Source organism: Myodes glareolus, chromosome 1 (genome assembly GCF_982192425.1).
Source record: "Myodes glareolus chromosome 1, mMyoGla1.1, whole genome shotgun sequence".
Classification (NCBI taxonomy): Eukaryota; Metazoa; Chordata; class Mammalia; order Rodentia; family Cricetidae; genus Myodes; species Myodes glareolus.
Window position 1 is genome coordinate 75,387,812 of NC_142026.1, and position 21,079 is coordinate 75,408,890.

Sequence of the window (21,079 nt, forward strand, 5' to 3'; positions counted from 1 at the left end):
GAGCCTGATTTTTTTTACACTGCTGGATGCAATGACTATTCGATCCTCTGCTTGTGTTCCTGCCACATTTTTCTCTGTATTGTGGAATGGTATTTTGGAGGGCAATATTCTTAATTGTTCTTCCAGTATCTCCAAGCTGAGTAATTAATTGTTGGGATGGTTCTAATGGAGCTTTGATCATTCAAGTCCCTGCTGTGATTCCTCTGATGGTGCTGTTGTCTCAAGAACGTCAGGAGATCATCCTTTATCGACAGTAGTGAGACTTTGGAATAACAGCTGCAATTGTTGCTGCTATTGCTGTTGCTGCCATTCTGGCTACAGTTGCTGGAGCTGCCATTTCGCAGATAACTGTGACTGCAAAGCCTGTGGATCAGCTGTCTGGAAGGGTTAGCGAGTCACTGTGGACATGGAGTGCTCTGTACTCTCATATTGGATTTGGACTTTTGAATTTGGATTGGTGGAGCATGCTTTTGCATGAGTGGGTGGATTCCCTTTGGCTCCTGCAGTGGATGTCTTGTTCTCATTCTTGTAGTGCAGCTTGTGTCGCACCTGCTGATGTGAGTGTTTCTGATGTTGTTGATGGCCCTTGGAATTCCTCCTTTTTGAATTTTACCCTGCAGACAGCTCATCATATTGTTAATATTAATAGCACATGGGTCCTTGCTGTGTCTGGATCCAGTTGGTGGAATGCCATAGCCCAGCTTGGGGGCTGGATCCAGTGATTGTCTGGAATGCTCTCACTCACACTGATATTGCTATTGGGGTTATCTGTTTCTGAATTCTCTGCCACTTTACGCAGCAACCCCACATACAGCACACTGCCACTTGACAATTGTTGCTTGGGCTGTCTTCTGGTAATGAGGAAGTGCCCCAAGTCTGGCTGCAGATGCTGCAAAAGTCATGAGGGATCCCTACAATGGGCAACTATTCTGTTATAAAGAGCTCACCCAAGTCAGGGATTAAGGCCTCCTGTAGACGGGTAAGAGCCTCTATCCAGGAAGTCCTAAGGCAGGGGCTCTCCTATTTTTAAAATTAAAAGGGGGGAATTGTTGAGTTCCTTGATCTCAGGATGTTTACCCCTAAGCCATGTGAGTTACAGTGATGAGCTTCCTGCTTTTGCTGGCTCGGCCTCCCCTGCTGAGGGCTATATATACTGTGTAAGAAAGTGGAATAAAGGCTTGTCTGCAGAACCTGAAGTGTGCTGTGTGTTAATCCCAATGTCCTTCACTCAGAAGAACTACAGTTGCCATGCTGGCGTGGCAAGGATATTTTAAGTTAAGAAAAGCTGACTATAAAAGCCAAGCTAAATCCAAGCATTCATAATTAAGAATAAGACTGTGTGCAGTTATTTGGGAGCTGGGTGGTGAGCTCCCCAAAGAGTCAAAGGGTAAAAAGGAAACCAAAAATGTGCTTCCATATTTGAAAACCAAAACACTTCACAGAAAATGCTTACATCAAGATGGCAGAATGCAAAAGTAACCCAAAACTCGGTTGCTTCCCTATGTACTAAGAACACTGAGAAAAAAATTAAGAAAATCTCATTTGCTGTGGGACAATGGTCTGTACCCTTTCACTTATATTTTAAATAAATACTGATTGGCCAGTAGCCAGGCAAGAAGTATAGGCAGGGCAACCAGGCAGGGTGTAGGGTGAGGCAATGAGAAATTTGGAAGTTTCAGTCTGCAGTCATTACCCAGACACAGAGGAAGCCAGACACAGAACAATTGAGATGTGACTGCCTTGCCAAAAAGATACAAAACCATGTGGCTAACATAGATAAGAATTATGAATTAATATAAGTTATAAGAGTTAATAAGAAGCTTGAGCTACTAGATCAACTAGTTTATAATTATAATGTAGACCTCTGTGTGTTTTCTTTGGGACTGAATGACTGCAGAACTAGGTGAGCTAGAAATCTTGGTCAACACTCATAACTATATCAGAAATATTGTGGAATAAACAATAAAAACTTGAAGGATGTCAATAATGAAAGCTTTAAAATAATGGAGAAATTGAATATATCATTAGAAGGTAAGGAAATCTTCCATACATATATATTGAAACACTCAATATTGTGACAATTAATACTTTAAACAAATAATTTAGAGACAGTGTTCAGTCCAGGAGAAATTTATTTATATTTTTTTATTATTTTATTACTTAAAAATATTAATCCAGCTTTTTGTCTGTGAGGTCCTTGGAGCCCAGGAAGAGGCCCTGCTACCATCCTGGGAGAATCTGGAGAGGAAGAGATGGGCAAGTGCCAATGCAAGAATTCCCCCAACATCCTGAAAAGCAACATGATAACACCAGAATCCAGTGAACACCCAACAGGAAGACTTGAACATTCTAGCCCAGAAGAAGTAGAAGAAATCGACTTTAAACGTAACCTTATGAAAATGATGGAGACCCTTAAACAGGAGCTCACAGGGAATGATGGGTTGAGGTGGGGTGGATTGAGGGCTAGCAGGCAAGCTCCCGCTGGTGGCTAGAAATGCCAAGGGACTTGGGGAGAGGCCCCTGGCTTTTCTCCCACCTGGAGTTCTTAGTGAGTGTTGGGTCCGGGGTCAGAGGGCTGCTGCTTACTTACCTCTTATGTCCCCCAAGTATTGGTGCAGGATGTATGGCCAGGCTCCACAGAGCTCTCAGGGAATGGTGGGTTGGGGGCGGGGTGGATTGAGGGCTAGCAGCCAAGCTGGCAGCTTTACCTCTTGTGTCCCCAAAATATTGGTGCAGGATGTATCTCCAGCAGAAATTTAATGCCATTCTTTGTATAAAAAGAAAAAAAGGGTTTAAATTTATATGATAGATAAAATACCTTGAGTAGGCAAAGCAAGAGGAATAATGTTGATCCTCCTGCAATCTTGGTGGAACTCTGAAACACAGCTTAATCCAATGCTGAGGGGACTTGAGAGGTGAGTGAACAGCTACATAGCAGAACGCCCCACTCTCTAGGACCTCCCCATTAGGATAAAACCCCGGGCCTCTCCTACAATTCCCTAAGCTGTTTTAGCCAGCCAGCTTGGAGTTTCCTGCAGCTAGTATCCCCCCAAACTCCAAACCATCTAGCCATCATCCAAATTACTAGCCACAACCCACCCCCAAAACCACCTATCCTCCTGCAACCTCAGTGGAACTCTGAAACATAGCTTGCTCCAATACTGAGGCAATTTAAGAGTGACCAAGAGTACTTGCTAAAATACTGAGGGGATTAAGAGAGAGCACCAAGAGAGCAAACCAGGAGAGAAGACCAAGAAAGCTGGCATATAGAGATCACAGAGGCTTTTTGATAAAGACATTGATAGTATAGAGTAGACAAAGAAAAACTCTCAAACACTCAGACAGCCATAGTGAGGATTGGACCAAGACACAAAGACACTGCAGGCCTCATTTGAAGGAAGAGATGGGTCGGCCCCAATGCAAGAATTCCTCTAATAACCTAAAAACAACATGATAACACTAGAAATCAGTGGACACACAACAGGAAAACTTGATCATCCTAACCCAGAAGAAGTAGATGAAAACAACTTTAAAAGTATCTTTATAAAAAGTGATGGAGATGTTTAAAGAGGAAATGAAAAACTTCCTTAAAGAAATGGAGGTGAAGACAAACAAAAAATTGGAAGAAATTAATAAATCCCTCTAAGAAATCCAAGAAAGCCAAGAAAAAAACACTCAAACAGATGAAGGAAACAGTTCCAAGACTTGAAGACTGAAATAGATAAAATAAAGAAAACACTAACTGTGAGAATGCTGGATATGGAAAATCTGGGTAAGCGAACAGGAACTACAAAGACAAGTATAACCAACAGAATACAAGAGATAGAAGAAAGAATCTCAGGTGATGAAGATATAATAGAGGAAATAGACTCACTTGTCAAAGAAAACATTAAATTCTGCAAATTCTTAACACAAAACATTCAGGAAACCTGGGACACTATGAAAAGGTCAAACCTGAGAATAATGGGGGTAGAAGAAGGAGAAGAACTCCAGCTCAAAGGCAAAGAAAATATTCTTTTTTTCCCCTTTACATTTGTTTTCTAATAATTTTTGGTTGGTTTTCTATTTTATTTTATTTTGCTCTACATTTTTCTTTGCTCTCCTCTCTGCCTCTCCCCTCCCCTCCAACACTCTCCCAAGGTCACCATGCTCCCAATTTACTCAAGACATCTTGTTTTTTCCTACTTCCCATGTAGATTAGATCCATGTATGTCTCTCTTAGTGTCCTAATTGTTGTCTAGGTTCTCTGGGATTGTAATTTGTGGGCTGGTTTTCTTTGCTTTATGTTTAAAAACCACTTATGTGTGAGAACATGTAATGATTGTCTCTCTGGGTCTGGGTTTCCTCACTCAAATTGATGTTTTCTAGCTCCATCCATTTATCTGCAAAATTCAAGATGTTGTTTTTTTTTCTGTTGTCTAGTACTCCATTATGTAAATGTACCACATTTTCCTTATCCATTCTTCAGTTGAGGGGTATTTAGGTTGTTTCCAAGTATTATCTATAACAAAAATGCTGCTATGAACATAGTTGAACACATGTCCTTGTGGTACGATTGAGAATCCTTTGAATATATACCCAAAAGTGATATTACTGGGACCCAAAAGTGATATTACTGGGTCTTGAAGAAGGTTGTTTCTTAATTTTCTGAGAAATCACCACACTGACATCCTAAAAGGCTGCACCAGCTTGAACTCCCACCAGCAATGCAGGAGTGTTCCCTTTACCCCACAACCTCTCCAGCATAAGCTGTCATCAGTGTTTTTGATCTTGGCCATTCTTACAGGTGTAAGATGGAATCTCAGAGTTGTTTTGACTTGCATTTTTCTGATGACTAAGGATGCTGAATATTTCCTTAAGTGTCTCTCAGCCATTTTAGATTCCTCTGTGGAGAGTTCTCTGTGTAGGTCTGTATTCCATTTTTTAAAAGGATTTTTGTTCTTTTGGTGTCCAATTTCTTGAGCTCTTTGTATATTTTGGAGATCAGACCTCTGTCTGTTGTGGGGTTAGTGAAGATCTTTTCCCATTCTTTAGGCTTTGTCTTGTTAACCATGTACTTTGCTTTACACAAGCTTTTCAGTTTCAGGAAGTCCCATTTAGTAATTGTTTCTTTATGTTTATGTGCTACTTGGATTATATTTAGGAAGAGCTCTCCTATGCCAGTGCATTCAAGTGTACTTCCCACTTTTTCTTCTATGAGGTTCAGTGTGGCTGGCTTTATGTTGAGGTCTTTGATCTATTTGGACTTGAGTTTTGTGCCTGGTGATAAATATGGATCTATTTTTATTCTTCTACATGTTGATATCCACTTATACCAGCACCACTTGTTAAATATGCTTTTTATTCCATTTGATATTTTTTACTTCCTTGTCAAAAATCAGGTGTTTGAATGTGTGTGGATTAATATTTGGGTCTTCTATTCAGTTCCATTGATCCTCCTCTCTATTCTTATGCCAATAGCAGGCTGTTTTCAGTACTGTAGCTCTGTAGTAGAGTTTGAAGTCAGGGATTGTGATGCCTCCAGAAGTTCTTTTATTGTACAGGATTGTTTTGGCTCTCCTGGGTTTTTTGCTTTTCCATATGAAGTTGAGTACCCTGCTCTCTCCAAGGCCTTTATCATTAAGGGATGTTGTATTTTGTCAAAAACTTTTTTGCACCTAATGAGATGATCATGTGGTTTTTTTTATTAATTTATAAAAATTTTCACTTCCGCCCCTCCTCCCAATACCCTCCCACTCCCCCCCACTCTCTCTCCTCCTCCCTCTCCAGTCCTAAGAGCAGTCAGGGTTTCCTGCCCTGTGGGAAGTTCAAGTACCTCCCCCCTCCCTCCAGGTCTAGGAAGGTGAGCATACAAACAGACTAGGATCCCAAAAGGCCAGTACATGCAGACGAAACAAGTTCCAGTGCCATTATCAAAGGCTTCTCAGTCAGCTCCCATGTCAGCCACATTCAGAGAATCCAGTTTGATCACATGCTCATTCAGTCCCAGTCCAGCTGACCTTGGTAAGCTCTCATTAGATCAGTCCCCTTGTATCAGTGGGTGAACGCACCCCTTGCAGTCCTGACTTCCTTTTTCAAGTTCTCCCTCCTTCTGCTCCTCATTTGGACCTTGGGGGCTCAGTCCAGTGCTCCAATGTGGGTCTCTGTCTCTATCTCCATCCATCGTCGAATGAAGGTTCCCTCTGATCCTGACTTCCTTGCTCACGTTCTCCCTCCTTCTTCTCATTTGGACCTAGGGAGTTAAGTCCAGTATTCCAATGTGGGTATCTGTCTCTATCTCCATCCATCGTCGGATGAAGGTTCCCTCTGATCCTGACTTCCTTGCACACGTTCTCCCTCCTTCTTCTTCTCATTTGGACCTAGGGAGTTAAGTCCAGTATTCCAATGTGGTTATCTGTCTCTATCTCCATCCATCGCCAGATGAAGGTTCTATAGTGATATGCAAAATATTCATCAGTATGGTTATGGGCTAAGTCCAGTTCAGGCACCCTCTTCTCTGCTGCCCAGGGAACAATCTGGGGACCTTTCCTTGGACCTGGGAACCCCTCTAGAATCATGTCTCTTGCAAACCCTAAAATGGCTCCCTTAGTTGAGATATATACTTCCCTGCTCCCATATCCATCCTTTCTCCCTCCCCCCATCCCACTCCCCCAAGCTATCCCCAGTCTCCCCTACTCCCTTCTCTCTAACCATTTCCCCTTCCTTCCACCCCGCACCCCCGTGCACCCAAGGTTGCCTGGCAGTCTTGTCTAATTCCAATATCCAGGAGGATAACTATATGATTTTCTTCAGGTTCACCTTCTTATTTAGCATCTCCAGAATCACGAATTATAGGCTCAAAGACCTTTAATTACGGCTAGAATTCACTTATGAGTGAGTACATACCATATTCCTCTTTTTCGGTCTGGGTTAACTCACTCAGTAAAGCATTTTCTATTTCCATCCATTTGCATGCAAAATTCAAGATGTCATTATATTTTACCGCTGAGTAAAACTCTAATGTGTATATGTTCCACACCTTCTTTAACCATTCTTCTATTGAGGGGCACCTAGGTTGTTTCCAGGTTCTGGCTATTACAAATAGTGCTGCTATGAACATAGTTGAACAAATGCTTTTGTGGTATGATAGGGCATCTCTTGGGTATATTCCCAAGAGTGGAATTGCTGGGTCCTGAGGGAGGTTGACTCCCAGTTTCCTGAGAAACCGCCACACTGATTTCCACAGTGGCCGCACAAGTTTGCATTCCCACCAACAATGGATGAGTGTTCCCCTCACTCCACATCCTCTCCAGCATAGGCTATCATTGGTGTTTTTGAATTTAGCTATTCTGGCAGGTGTAAGATCTCAAAGTTGCTTTGATTTGCATTTCCCTGATCTCTAAGGTGGTTGAGCATGATCTTAAGTGTCTTTTGGCCATTTGAAGTTCTTCTGTTGAGAATTCTCTGTTCAGTTCAGTATCCCATTTTTAATTGGGTTAATTAGAGTTTTAGTGTTTAGTTTCTTGAGTTCTTCGTATATTTTGGATATCAGACCTTTGTCTGATGAGGGTTTGGTGAAGATCTTCTCCCAGTCAGAAGGTAGCCTTTTTGTCTTACTGACAGTGTCCTTTGCTTTACAGAAGCTTCTCAGTTTCAAGAGGTCCCATTTATTCATTGATTCTCTTATTGTCTGTGCTACTGGGGTTCTACCCAGGAAGTGGTCTCCTGTGCCTATGTCTTGTAGACTACTTCCCACTTTCTCTTCTGTCAGGTTCAAAGTGGTCAGATTAATATTGAGGTCTTTAATCCATTTGGACTTGAGTTTTGTGCATGGTGATAGATATGGATCTACTTTCATTCTTCTACAGGTTGGCATCCAGTTATGCCAGCACCATTTGTTAAAGATGCTATCCTTCTTACATTGTACACCTTTAGCTCCCTTGTCGAAAATCAGGTGTTCATAGGTTTGTGGTATAATATCCGGGTCTTCTATTCGACTCCATAGGTTGACGTCTCTGTTCTTATGCCAATACCAAGCTGTTTTCAATACTGTAGCTGTGTAATAGAGTTTGAAGTCAGAGATGGTAATGCCTCCGGAAGTTCCTTTATTATATAAGATTGTTTTGGCTATCCTGGGTTTTTTGTTTTTCCATATAAACTTGATTATCGTTCTTTCAAGGTCTGTGAAGAAATTTGATGGAATTTTCATGGGGATTGCATTGAATCTATAGATTGCTTTTGGTAAAATTGCCATTTTTACTATGTTGATCCTCCTAATCCAAGAGCAAGGGAGATCTTTCCATTATTTGGTAACCTCAATTTCTTTCTTCAAAGACTTAAAGTTCTTGTCAAATAGGTCTTTCACTTCCTTGATTAGAGTTATCCCAAGATATTTTATGCTATTTGCAGCTAACGTGAAAGGTGAAGTTTCTCTGATTTCCCTCCCTGCTTCTTTATTCTTTGTGTATAGTAGGGCAACTGAGCTGACGGTTGAGCCTGGGGATTTTGTGGCCCCAGGAAGAAGGAAGGAGTAAAGGAAGGGGTTCCTGGGTGAAAGCTGGGATGGAATAGGAGGCCAGAGAGCTTAACAGGGTGGATCTGCCCCTGCAGAGTGACCAGGGTGTCAAGGGGGTTGGGGAATGTCTGAGCTCCTCCTTGCCAGACTTCTGCCGCGGGTCAGGAGCAAACTCACCCCTCTGATGGATTGATCATGTGGCAATTCTATCAAAAACAATCTATAGATTCCATGCAGTCCCCTTCAAAATTCCAACACAATTCTTCTCAGACCTTAAAAGAACAATAATCAACTTCATATGGAAAGACAAAAAACCCAGAATAGCCAAAACTGTCCTGTTCAATAAAGGAACTTCTGGGGGCATCACCCTTCCTGACATCAAGCTCTATTATAGAGCAACAGTAATGATAACAGTTTGGTATTGGCATTATAACAGAGAGGTTGCCTGACCAATGGAATCAAATCAAAGACCTGGATGTTAATCAACACACTTATGAACACCTGATTTTTGGAAAAAAAAGCTAAAATTATACAATGGAGAAAAAGAAAGTATCTTCAGCAAATGGGGCTGTCATCACTGCATGTCAACATGTAGAAGAATGAAAATAGATCCATATCTATTGCCATGCACCAAACTCACCTCCAAAACCATTAAAGACCTGAATATAAATCTGACCACACCGGTTTCTCAGAAAATAGAGAGTCAACCTATCTCAGGATCTAGCAATACCACTCTTGGGCATATACCCAAAAAATACTCAATCATACTACAAAAATATTTGTTCAGCTATGTTCATAGCAGCATTATTTTTTACAGCTAGAACCTGAAAACAACCTAGACGCCCCTCACCTGAAGAATGTGTGAAGAAAATGTAGCAATCTACACATTAGAGTACTACTCAGAGGAAAAAACATTGATGTCTTGAATTTTGGATGCAAATGGATGAAAATAGAAAACACTATCCTGAGTGAGGTAACTCAGACCCAAAAATATGAATATGGTATATACTCACTCATTTGTGGATACTAGTCATAAATAGGTGACATTGAACTGACAGTTTATGATCCTAGAGAAGCTAAGTAATAAAGTGAACCCAAAGAAAAAACATATATAGATCCTCCTGGAAATTGGTACCAGACAAGATCACCTGACAAGATTTTGGAACATGGGGGAAGGGGTAGACAGAAGGGAAGAAGCGGAAGAGGAGGGTAGAAGCGGAGAGTTGGGGAGAGCTTGAGGGAATGGGATAGTTGAGATGGAAGGACAGAGATGAGAGCAATGAGAGAGATATCTTGATTGAGGGAGCCATTATGGGGTTAACAAGAACCTGGTTCTATAAAAATTCCCAGGAATCCACAAGGATGACCCCAGTCAAGGATGATTGATGACATCCCTAATCAATAGAGTGGATACTAGCCATATACAGAGGACTTTGAATCTATAGTTTGTAATGCTAGAGAAGCTAAGTAATAAGTTGAGCCCAAAGAAAAATACATCTAGACCCACCTTGAATTTGAATATGGATAGGATTGACTGACAAGATTGGGAGCATGGTGGTTGGGGAAGAGGGGGAGATTAGAAGGAGAAGATGAGAGGAGAGGGGGAGGGTAGAGGAGAACTTGAGGGAATGGGATGGTCAAGATGGAGGAAGGGCAGAAATGAGAGCAAGGAGAGAGTTATCTTGATTGAGGGAGCCATTATAGGGTTAGCCAAAATTTGAATTTTGAATTTTTCTCTAGAGAAATTCACAGGAATCCAAAAGGACAACTCCACCTAGAACCCTGGGCAATAAAGGAGAGGGGACCCAATCTTGACTTGCCCTGTAGTCAGACTGATGATTATCTTAAATATCACCATAGAGCCTTCATCCAGCAACTGATGGAGGCAGAAGCAGAAACCCACATCGGAGCACTGGACTAAGCTCCCAAAGTTTGGTTGAAGAGTAGAAGGAATGAGAATATGAGTAAGGAAGTCAAAACTGAAACAGTTTGCCCTTGCTAATGGGAGCTTACCAACTCCAGCCGAACTGGAGAGGAACAAGCATAGGACCAAACTAGTTCCTCTGAATGTGATTGACAATTGCATGGCTTGGGCAGACTGAGGGGCCCCTGGCAGTGGCCTTAGGATTTATCTCTATTGCATGTACTGCCGTTTTGGCATCTTATTCTCTTTGGTTGTATACCTTGCTCAACCTAGATATAGTAGGGAGGACCTTGGACCTTCCACAAGGCAATGTGCCTTACCCTCTTTGAGAATTAGATGGGGATGGGGAGGGAGGGTATGTAGAGAGAATGGGAAGAGGGGAGGGAGTGGGTTCTTGGATTTTTCATTTTTTAAAAAAATCTAATAAATTTGAAAAAGAAAAATAATTTTATACACACCACCATGCATAATCCAGAGAGACAACGAACAACAATGCTGGCACACACAGATTTTTACCTCAATGGCTCAGAATTGTTCAACTTAGAAATGAAATTCTGCACAATGCAACTTTAGAAAACAATGGTCGCTTGAGCTGATGGAATGGCCTAATGGTCTAAGGTGATGTGTTTGAGAAACAACTGCCAGTATGTTCTCGGAATGAAATGTGTTTAGTGTCCACATTGTAAATTATGCAACCATGTTTAGTGAAATTGCTGAAAGGGATGCAGAGGTAAAAGTAAGTATTGAAGAATAAAGACTGAGACTTAAAAACAGCAAGCACATACATCTTTTACACTGCCAAAGGTAACTCAGTATGCTACCCTGCATCCTAGTTCTCAAATACTGTCAGCTACTACAGGCAGCACCTGCCGCGCTAGCCAGTTAGAAGGGGAGCAAGCAGTCACCACAATAAGTGATGTCCTAGCTTTTTCAGGACAAAAACACACCATGTGAAGCCTGGACATTCCTTCTTGACTTTGAAGATAAAGGCCTGGCCTTTGAAGTCCCTAAAAGCTTGTGACTGTGCATGTGGTCAAGTATAGGAAAGGCAAATGGGACACCCAAGTACCTCACAGTAGACAGATCTTATATGTCTAAGTCATTGCACTTTCTTAAGTGTGGAGTGATTACAATCAGAGTTTCATGGATTCTCTCCCAGTGAGAGCACAAACCTTATTGACCCTGCATCTGTGCTAGGAGTCACACACTGATGGATGTGACATCAGCAGACTCTGGAAGAGACTTGTGACTACTGCAGTAGTCTGGGGCTTCTTTTAGTAGGACACGACTGGATACCTCACAATGGCACCTGTGCTAAGGAAGGCTGTCTATGATGGATCAAGGTAAAGAGTGCTCTTTCCACTTGGCTTTCAGCCTTGTAAATAGAGGTTAATTGGAAGAAATATTTAAAAGTCTCACTGTTTGATAGTGGGAAAACCGTGATTACTAAAAACTAAAATTTTTTTTGGGGTTGATTCTTGGTCATGAGGTTGGAAGAAAAGGACAGAAGGTTCATGGCATTGCTTGGCTCATCTACATACCTCTCATGACATGTACATGAAAGTGAAAATGCACTTCACATCCAGAGCAAAGCTGAAATGCTCTTCCTCCACTGTGCTCGGCACTGCAGAAAGGAAAAAGATACAACCTGTCACCACATCTCCTTGCTTGTCTTCATTCTGCTTCATTCTCCAAAAGCATTTGGAGTGAGTGAAACTGGACATGAGAAGGGGAATGTTCAGGAGCCAGAAGAAGAAACTCAAAGCGAGCATCAGGTCCTGCCTCCATACTCTAAGCTGGTAGTGTGGACTCTGGATGCAGATCAGTTTATCAAATGGATAGCCATGTATACATACCTGCTTTTTATGTCTGCTGCCTGCTGGACAGGTAATCTGTGTGGCTGAGATGTTTTGCTCTACAGCTGGCTCCACTACCCAGAAGAAATGCAAGCAATCTCTGACCTTGTGCTCTGCATTTGAGGTCCACACTGAGTATTTGAGTTATGAAGCATGAACTCCTTTTCTGAAGTCAGTTTCTTCTGATGCTCCATTTCAAATTTATCCTTCATTATCTAATCACTGATGCTTATCTTAGAACCCAATAATGACTCTAAAGCAGCACTGTGTTTCATAGCTTAGAACCCATTAGTGGGAACAAAACCCATCTTCAAAGTGTAAGTTGTTCTTATTCTATTATCCTAGTCATACATTTTCGGCTGCATCCTAGAATATGCATTGTCAATGGGAGAGTCCACTAATGAGTGTGGGCTTAAGAATTCCTTTAGGTGATATGCACTACAAAGCAAGCAGTATAAACGTAGGGCAATTATTTGGTGTGGAAAGTGAGAGATGTTATTTATTACGTGAGATGAGGTATGCAGAGCTTGTGTTCTCTGAATCTTGTTGAACTTTTAAAGGTCATTTTTTTAAGTTATAAACTGATTGGCCCATTAACTCAGGCTTCTTACTAATGCTCATAACTTATATTATTATATTAGCCATTATTCTTGTTTATGCTAGCCACGTGGCTCAGTACCTTATTCAGTCACATCTTGCTTCTTCTGTGGCTGGGTCACGGACTGAAGAAGGAACTTCCTTCCTCCCAGAATTCTCCTGGACTCATTGACCCACCTCTACTTCCTGAATGGCCATCCCACCTTTACTTTCTGCCTGGCTACTAGCCAATCAGCATTTATTTAAAATATAATTGACAGAATACAGACCATTGTCCCACACCACTCCCCCCCATTTTTTTAAAAAAAACAATAACTCTGAATCTAATATACTTTTTTTTTTAGCTTTACTCCTGACCATTAGCCATAACAACTTGTAACCAACATTCTAAACAAAGGGAAATATCTATAGTCCATTTTTTGGGAATGTGGACATAGTTTTCCAGGCTACTTCTTGCTGATTGGGGATGCTGATAATCTTATGGGGACCTTAAGAAAATTTAGAATTATGATCAAGTCCTGACTGGAGTATCCTGTGGGTCTTGATCATCTCAAGCAGCAGTCTCGAATCTCTTCTGGATGTAGAACTCAGACATCTGGGCCATCTGTTCCTATCAGAGATTTCTCAGGTGGTCTTTCTTGATCAAACCTGATTTTTCTTAACTCAGAATGAATCCATAGCCTCTCATTTCCTGTGGAAACAAAAGCAAATCCTATTCTCCAAAGTAACATACCTTTTGACTTCAATTTTGAAGTCAAAGTATTTTCAAAATACCTATCTTGGATTAATTCAGCAGCATTTATAAGCAAGTATCTTTTAGTAGCTGTTGCTCCTTCCTCAGCATTCAAACAATTAAAAGAGAATATAATAACATACAGTATCCAGACTCTCTGTGTATTTTTTATCTTTGTGTGACTTTATTTTAAATTCTATTTCTTTTAATTTTACTTTTAATTCTTATTTTTTTTTTGTAATTTTATTAAATTATAAAAAGTTTCCATTTACGCCCCTCCTCCCAACGCCCTCCCACTACCCCCCTCCCTCTCCTCCTCCCTCTTTGTCCCCTAGGGAAGTCAGGGTCTCCTGCCCTGTGGGAAGTCCAAGTTCCTCCCCCCTCACTCCAGGTCCAGGAAGGTGAGCATCCAAACAGACTGGGTCCCAAAAATCCAGTATATGCAGAGGAAACCAGTCCCAGTGTCATTGTCAATGGCTTCTCGGAAAGACTGCAGGCCAGCCACATTCAGAAAATCCGGCCACATTCAGAGAATCTGGTTGGATCACATGCTCGTTCAGTCACGGTCCATCTGGCCTTGGTAAACTCTCATTAGATCCGACCCCTTGTATCAGTGGGTGATAGTATCCCTCGCAGTCCTTCGTCATTTTCTTTCTCCTTTGCTCCTCGTTTGGATCTTGGGGGGCTCAGTTCGGTGCTCCAACGCGGGCCTCCATCTGTATCGTCATCCAACGCCAGATGAGGGATCTATGGTGATAAGCAAAATATTCATCAGTATGGTCACGGGCCAAGGCCGGTTCAGGCACCCCCTCCTCTGTCCAGAGAACAATCTGGGGATCTCTCCTTGGACCTGGGATCCCATATATAATCAAGTTTCCTGTAAACTCTAATATGACTCCCTTAGTTGAAATATATTCTTCCCTGATCCCACATTCATCCTTCCTCCCTTCCCCCATCCCGGTCAACCGAGCTTTCTCCATTCCTCCCCTACTCCCTTCTCTCTAACCCTCTCCCCTTCCATCAACCCTCCCCCCCCATGCACCCAAGGTTACCTGGGACTCTTGACTATTTCCTACCTCCTGGCGGATAGGTAAATAATCTTCGTCAGGTTCGTCTTCTTATTTAGCTTCTCTAGGATCACGAATAATAGGCTCAAAGACCTTTAATTATGGTTAGAATCCACTTATGAGTGAATACATACCGTGTTCCTCTTTTTGGGTCTGGCTTACCTCACTCAGCAAAGCGTTTTCTATGTCCATCCATTTGCATGCAAAATTCAAGATGTCATTATTTTTTACCGCTGAGTAAAACTCTAATGTGTATATGTTCCACACCTTTTTTAACCATTCTTCTATTGAGGGGCACCTAGGCTGTTTCCAGGTTCTGGCTATTACAAATAGTGCTGCTATGAACATAGTTGAACAAACGCTTTTGTAGTATGTTTGGGCATCTCTAGGGTATATTCCCAAGAGAGGAATTGCTGGGTCCTGAGGGAGGTTGACTCCCAGTTTCCTGAGAAACCTCCACACTGATTTCCAAAGTGGCTGCACAAGTTTGCATTCCCACCAACAATGGATGAGTGTTCCCCTCATTCCACATCCCCTCCAGCATAGGTTATCATTGGTGTTTTTAACTTTAGCTATTCTGACAGGTGTAAGATGGTATCTCAAAGTGGTTTTGATTTGCATTTCCCTGATCGCTAAGGAGGTTGAGCATGACCTTAAGTGTCTTCTGGCCATTCGAAGTTCATCTGTTGTGAATTCTCTGTTCAGATCAGTACCCCCATTTTTTAATTGGGTTAATTAGAGTTTTAGTGTCTAGTTTCTTGAGTTCTTTGTATATTCTGGAGATCAGACCTTTGTCTGATGAGGGGTTGGTGAAGATCTTCTCCCAGTCAGAAGGCAGCCTTTTTGTCTTACTGACAGTGTCCTTTGCTTTACAGAAGCTTCTCAGTTTCAGCAGGTCCCATTTATTCATTGTTTCTCTTATTGTCTGTGCTGCTGGGGTCCTACTTAGGAAGTGGCCTCCTGTGCCTATATCTTGTAGACTACTTCCCACTTTCTCTTCTATCAGGTTCAAAGTGGACAGATTGATGTTGATGTCTTTAATCCATTTGGACTTGAGTTTTGTGCAAGGTGATAGATATGGATCTATTTTCATTCTTCTACAGGTTGACATCCAGTTATGCCAGCACCATTTGTTAAAGACGCTTTCCTTCTTCCATTGTATACCTTTAGCTCCCTTGTCAAAAATTAGGTGTTCGTAGGTTTGAGGGTTAGTATCTGGGTCTTCTATTCGATTCCATAGGTCGACTTCTCTGTTCTTATGCCAATACCAAGCTGTTTTCAATACTGTAGCTCTGTAATAGAGTTTGAAGTCAGGGATAGTAATGCCTCCAGAAGTTCCTTTATTGTATAAGATTGTTTTGGCTATCCTGGGTTTTTTGTTTTTCCATATAAACTTAATTATTGTTCTCTCAAGGTCTGTGAAGAAGTTTGATGGGATTTTGATGGGGATTGCATTGAATCTGTAGATTGCTTTTGGTAGAATTGCCATTTTTACTATGTTGATTCTCCCAATCCAAGAGCAGGGGAGGTCTTTCCATTTTCTGGTATCCTCCTCAATTTCTCTTTTCAAAGGCTTAAAGTTCTTGTCAAATAGGTCTTTCACATCCTTGGTTAGAGTAACCCCAAGATATTTTATGGTGTTTGTGGCTATCGTGAAAGGTGATGTTTCTCTGATTTCCCTCTCCGTTTATTTATCCTTTGTGTATAGGAGTGCCACTGATTTTTTGGAGTTGATCTTGTATCCTGCCACGTTACTAAAGGTGTTTATCAGCTGTAGGAGTTCTTTGGTAGAGTTTTTGGGGTCGCTTATGTACACTATCATATCGTCTGCAAATAACGAAAGTTTCACTTCATCCTTTCCAATTCGAATTCCCTTGATCCCCTTATGTTGTCTTATTGCTATTGCTAGAACTTCAAGCACTATATTGAAGAGGTATGGAGAGAGTGGACAGCCTTGTCGTGTTCCTGATTTTAGTGGAAAGGCTTTGAGTTTCTCTCCATTCAATTTGATGTTAGCTGTCGGCTTGCTGTATGTTGCTTTTATTATATTTAGGTATGATCCTTGTATCCCCAGTCTCTCCAACACCTTTATCATAAAAGGGTGTTGAATTTTGTCAAACGCTTTTTCAGCATCCAATGAAATGATCATATGATTTTTTTCTTTCCGTTTATTTATATGATGGATTACATTGATAGATTTGCGTATGTTGAACCATCCCTGCATCTCTGGGATGAAGCCTACTTGATCATAATGGATGATTTTTCTAATGTGTTCTTGGATTCGGTTTACCAGTATTTTATTGAGAATTTTCGCATCGATGTTCATGAGTGAGATTGGCCTGTAATTCTCTTTCTTGGTTGTGTCTTTGTGTGGTTTTGGTATTAGGGTGACTGTAGCTTCATAAAAGGAGTTTGGCAGTGACTTTTCTTTTTCTATATTGTGGAATACATTAAGGAGTATAGGTATTAGCTCTTCCTGGAAGTTCTGGTAGAATTCTGCATTGAAACCATCTGGTCCTGGGCTTTTTTTGGTAGGGAGATTTTTGATAACAGCTTCTAGTTCTTCACGACTAACAGGTCTATTTAGATTGTTCACCTGGTCTTGGTTCAACTTTGGTATATGGTACTTATCTAAAAAAATGTCCATTTCTTTTACATTTTCCAACTTTGTGGCATATAAACTTTCGTAGTAAGATCTAATGATTCTCTGTATTTCCTCTGTGTCTGTGGTTATGTCCCCCTTTTCATTTCTGATCCTATTAATTTGCAAGTTCTCTCTCTGCCGTTTGATTAGTTTGGATAGGGGTTTGTCAATCTTGTTAATTTTCTCCAAGAACCAGCTTTTTGCTTCATTGATTCTTTGAATTGTTTTCTGTGTTTCTATTTTGTTGATTTCAGCCCTCAGTTTGATTATTTCCAGTCTTCTACTCCTCCTGGGTAAATCAGCTTCTTTTTTTTCTAGAACTTTCAAGTGTGTTGTTAAGTCTCCAATGTGTGGTTTCTCTGTTTTCTTTAGGTGGGCACTTAGTGCTATGAACTTTCCTCTTAGCACTGCTTTCATTGTGTCCCATAAGTTTGAATACGTTGTGTCTTTGTTTTCATTATATTCAAGGAAGACTTTAATTTCTTTCTTTATTTCTTCCTTGACCCAGGGGTGATTTAGTAGTTGACTGTTCAACTTCCATTAGTTTGTTGGCTTCATGGGGGTACCATTCTTGTTGAATTCTAATTTTAATCCGTGGTGATCTGACAAGACACAGGTGGTCACTAATATTTTTTTGTATCTGTGTAAGTTTGCTTTGTTACCAAGTATGTGGTCAATTTTCGAGAAGGTTCCATGAGCTGCAGAGAAGAAGGTATACTCTTTCCTATTTGGGTGGAGTGTTCTATAGATGTCTGTTAAGTCCATTTGATTCAGTACCTCCAGTAAATCTCTTATTTCTCTGTTAGGTTTCTGTCTGATTGACCTGTCCATTGGTGAGAGAGGAGTGTTGAAGTCTCCTACTATTAGTGTGTGTGGTTTGATGACTGCCTTGAGTTCTAGAAGAGTTTCTTTTACATATGTGGGTGCCTTTATATTAGGGGCATAGATATTCAAGATTGAGACTTCTTCCTGATGAATTGTTCCTGTTATGAGTATGAAATGTCCATCTCCATCTCTTCTGATTGATTTTAGTTTGAAGTCGATTTTGTTAGATATTAGAATGGCCACACCCACTTGTTTCTTAGGTCCATTTGCTTGGAAAACCTTTTCCCAACCCTTTACTCTGAGTAGGTGTCTGTCTTTGTGGTTGAGGTGTGTTTCTTGTAGACAGCAGAATGTTGGATCCTGTTTTCGTATCCAATCTCTAAGTCTGTGCCTCTTTATAGGTGAGTTGAGACCATTGATATTAAGTGATATTAATGACCAGTGATCGATGACTCCGGTCATTTTTTTTGGGTAGTAGCGTGTATGTGTTTTCCTTCTTTGAGTTGTGCTTGTGGAGGGTCGCTAAATGTCTGAGTTAATGTAGGCAGTGTTGGGAATGTTGGATTCCTTGGGTTGTGATTTTCCTTCTAGTATTCTCTGTAAGGCTGGATTAGTAGCTACGTATTGTTTAAATTTGTTTTTATCCTGGAATATTTTGTTTTCTCCGTTGATAGTGAACAATAGCTTGGCTGGGTAAAGTAGTCTGGGTTTGCATCCATTGTCTCTTAGTTTCTGCAGTACCTCTATCCAGGACCTTCTGGCTTTCATGGTTTCCATAGAGAAGTCTGGTGTAAGTCTGATAGGTTTACCTTTATAAGTTACTTGACCTTTTTCCTTTGCAGCTTTCAATATCCTTTCTTTAGTCTGAATGCTTTGTGTTTTGATTACTATATGACGAGGGGATGTTTTTTTCTGATCCAGTCTATTCGGTGTTCTGTATGCTTCTTGAACCTTCATAGGAATATCGTTCTTTAGGATGGGAAAGTTTTCTTCTATAATTTTGTTGAGTATATTTTCTGGACCTTTGAAATGCAATTCTTCTCCTTCTTCTACTCCTATTATTCTTAGATTTGGTTTTTTTATTGTGTCCCACAGTTCCTGAATGTTTTGTGATGAGAATTTGTTGGATTTGCTGTTTTCTTTGGACAGAGTGTTTAATTTCTCTATGGTGTCCTCAGAGTCTGAGATTCTTTCTTCTATCTCTTGTATTCTATTGGTTAAGCTTGTTTCTGAAGTCTCTGTTCGTTTACCCAGATTTTCCATAGCCAGCCGGCCCTCGGTTTGTGATTTCTTCATTGACTCCATTTTAGTTTTCAAATCTTGAACTGTTTCTATTACCTGTTTGATTGTTTTTTCTTGGTTTCCCAGAATTTCATTTACGGATTTACTCATTTCTTCAAACTTTTTGGTATATTTCTCTTCCATTTCTTTACTCATTTCCTCAATTTTTTTGTTATACTTATCTTCCATTTCTTTACGGCAGATTTTCACCTCCTGTTTAATTTCCTCTATTATTTTCATAAAGAAGCGCTTAGAGTCAATTTCTTCTATTTCTTCTGGCGTAGGGTGTTCAATTCTTCTAGTTTCGAGCTCCCTGGATTCTGGCGGTGTCATGTTGCCTTTCAGGTTGTTGGAGGAATTCTTGCATTGGCGCCTGCCCATCTCTTCCACTCTGGATGAAACTCCTCAGCACTTTCTGGATAGAACTCCTCAGCACTCTCTGGGTAGGACTTCACAGCACTCTCTGGATAGAGCTCCTCAGCCCTCTCTGGGAAGAACTGCTCAGCAGGGCAACAGGGCTAGCTGGTCTTCCCAGGACTCAGGAGACAAAGGGCCCGCAGCAGTGGGGGGAGGGGAGGGGTCCCTTGGAACACCAAAGACCCTGCTGCAGATGCTGGGGGGTGTGTGCTCTCTTCCTGGGCAGTGGTGAGCACCCACTCACCTCTCTGGGAAGAACTGCTCAGCAGGGCAACAGGGCTAGCTGGTCTTCCCAGGACTCAGGAGACAAAGGGCCCGCAGCAGTGGGGGGAGGGAAGGGGTCCCTTGGAACACCGAAGACCCTGCCGCAGAAGCTGAGGGGGGGAGGGCTGTGCTCCCTTCCCAGACAGGCAGGCAGGCTGCCCAGGCTAGCACCCACTCACCTCTCTGGGAAGAACTGCTCAGCAGGGCAACAGGGCTAGCTGGTCTTCCCAGGACTCCTTAATTCTTATTTTTTTTTGAGACAGGTTCTCTGTGTATCTTTGACTGTCCTGGAACTCCCTTTGTAAACCAGGTTGTCCTGAACTCACAGAGATCTGCCTGCTCTCCCTCCCAAGTGCTGGGATTAAAGGCATGTGCCGCACCACCTTGAACTCACAGAGGTCTTCCTGCCTCTGTCTTCCATGTTTTGGGATTAAAGGAGTATGCCACCACACCCAACTACTTGTTTTTTCCAAGCCTACATATATTTTTAAACACACAGTAAATCATTTAGAAGTTTTTAAAAAAATCTTTAAATCTATCTTTACAGTATATCTCTCTTTTTCTGACCACATGTGAGTCTTTAATTTGCTAAACAATATGAAGAGGACTAAAACTGTGGCTTTGATGCCTGGATCTAGTCCATTTCTTAGCTTTTTGAGATTCCAACCTCATGGTGGAGGTACCAACTTGAACCATGTTTATTGCTACAACTCTATGGTGTTTCAAGGTCCCTGTCAACAAGCAAGATGCAGCAGTCTACTCACAAACTACACTGAAATGCACTCTAGCTGGACCTCCTGCCTGAAAGAGTCAGAGTTCGCACTGGCAGGATGGCTCAGAAAGCCAGCATTTTAAATTGGTGTTGCTTTTTTCCTGACTGAAAATCAAAAAGCATGCAGTAGCTTTTCATCAACATCATTTAAGTGTTTTGTGGCAGGGTCTCTTAAAAGAGCTGCAAAAGCTAAAGCTGAGTCAGG